This window comes from Durio zibethinus, unplaced genomic scaffold (genome assembly GCF_047325235.1).
Source record: "Durio zibethinus cultivar Kanyao isolate XHJ-2024 unplaced genomic scaffold, ASM4732523v1 HiC_scaffold_388, whole genome shotgun sequence".
Taxonomy (NCBI): domain Eukaryota; kingdom Viridiplantae; phylum Streptophyta; class Magnoliopsida; order Malvales; family Malvaceae; genus Durio; species Durio zibethinus.
Window position 1 is genome coordinate 592,501 of NW_028323011.1, and position 2,500 is coordinate 595,000.

A 2,500-nucleotide genomic window follows, 5' to 3' on the forward strand; every position below is an offset into this window, starting at 1 on the left:
TTGCCTCGACCACCATCGGCACACGCTGGGCCCTGGTGCGGGCGGTTGCCTCGATCACCATCGGCACACGCTGGGCCCTGGTGCGGGCGGTTGCCCCCAGCACCATCGGCACACGCTGGGCCCTGGTGCGGCAGGTTGCCTCGACCACCATCGGCACACGCTGGGCCCTGGTGCGGCAGGTTGCCTCGAGCACCATCGGCACACGCTGGGCCCTGGTGCGGTCGGTTGCCTCGATCACCATCGGCACACGCTCGGCCCTGGTGCGGGCGGTTGCCTCGACCACCATCGGCACACGCTGGGCCCTGGTGCGGCAGCTTGCCTCGAGCACCATCGGCACACGCTCGGCCCTGGTGCGGTCGGTTGCCTCGAGCACCATCGGCACACGCTGGGCCCTGGTGCGGCAGGTTGCCTCGACCACCATCGGCAGCCTCGACCACCATCGGCACACGCTGGGCCCTGGTGCGGGCGCTTGCCTCGACCACCATCGGCACACGCTCCGCCCTGGTGCGGTCGGTTGCCTCGAGCACCATCGGCACACGCTGGGCCCTGGTGCGGCAGGTTGCCTCGACCACCATCGGCACACGCTGGGCCCTGGTGCGGGCGGTTGCCTCGACCACCATCGGCACACGCTGGGCCCTGGTGCGGGCGGTTGCCTCGACCACCATCGGCACATGCTGGGCCCTGGTGCGGGCGCTTGCCTCGACCACCATCGGCACACGCTCGGCCCTGGTGCGGTCGGTTGCCTCGAGCACCATCGGCACACGCTGGGCCCTGGTGCGGCAGGTTGCCTCGACCACCATCGGCACACGCTGGGCCCTGGTGCGGGCGCTTGCCTCGACCACCATCGGCACACGCTGGGCCCTGGTGCGGCAGGTTGCCTCGAGCACCATCGGCACACGCTGGGCCCTGGTGCGGGCGGTTGCCTCGACCACCATCGGCACACGCTGGGCCCTGGTGCGGCAGGTTCCCTCGACCACCATCGGCACACGCTGGGCCCTGGTGCGGCAGGTTGCCTCGAGCACCATCGGCACATGCTGGGCCCTGGTGCGGTCGGTTGCCTCGATCACCATCGGCACACGCTGGGCCCTGGTGCGGGCGGTTGCCTCGACCACCATCGGCACACGCTGGGCCCTGGTGCGGCAGCTTGCCTCGAGCACCATCGGCACACGCTCGGCCCTGGTGCGGTCGGTTGCCTCGAGCACCATCGGCACACGTTGGGCCCTGGTGCGGCAGGTTGCCTCGACCACCATCGGCAGCCTCGACCACCATCGACACACGCTGGGCCCTGGTGCGGGCGCTTGCCTCGACCACCATCGGCACACGCTCCGCCCTGGTGCGGTCGGTTGCCTCGAGCACCATCGGCACACGCTGGGCCCTGGTGCGGCAGGTTGCCTCGACCACCATCGGCACACGCTGGGCCCTGGTGCGGGCGGTTGCCTCGACCACCATCGGCACACGCTCGGCCCTGGTGCGGTCGGTTGCCTCGAGCACCATCGGCACACGCTGGGCCCTGGTGCGGGCGCTTGCCTCGAGCACCATCGGCACACGCTCGGCCCTGGTGCGGGCGCTTGCCTCGAGCACCATCGGCACACGCTGGGCCCTGGTGCGGCAGGTTGCCTCGACCACCATCGGCACACGCTGGGCCCTGGTGCGGGCGCTTGCCTCGACCACCATCGGCACACGCTGGGCCCTGGTGCGGCAGGTTGCCTCGAGCACCATCGGCACACGCTGGGCCCTGGTGCGGGCGGTTGCCTCGACCACCATCGGCACACGCTAGGCCCTGGTGCGGGCGCTTGCCTCGACCACCATCGGCACACGCTGGGCCCTGGTGCGGGCGCTTGCCTCGAGCACCATCGGCACACGCTGGGCCCTGGTGCGGCAGGTTGCCTCGAGCACCATCGGCACACGCTGGGCCCTGGTGCGGTCGGTTGCCTCGAGCACCATCGGCACACGCTGGGCGCTGGTGCGGGCGCTTGCCTCGACCACCATCGGCACACGCTGGGCCCTGGTGCGGCAGGTTGCCTCGATCACCATCGGCACACGCTGGGCCCTGGTGCGACAGGTTGCCTCGAGCACCATCGGCACACTATCGGCCCTGGTGCGGGCGGTTGCCTCGAGCACCATCGGCACACGCTGGGCCCTGGTGCGGGCGGTTGCCTCGAGCACCATCGGCACACGCTGGGCCCTGGTGGGTTTAGGCACATCTTCAAATTTCTGCCGTGCCAATGCCATTTTTATGGCTTGTAAATTCATACAATGGTCCCCTAAGCCTTCACGTGAAGTTTCGTTGGAAGATGACTCGTTTTCTATTTTTCACGATTTTCGAAACTTTTTGCGGTTCGGGATTTTTTAAAATTTTTTTATAAGGATTTTTGGCCCCAAATTTTGTAGGCATGATCCTTCTATTTTTGTTGGCATGCACAAAAAAATTCAGCTAAAAACTCGAAGTAGAGAAGATTTTGTGACCGTTTGAAAAAAGTGTCCCCATTTCAGACACTTT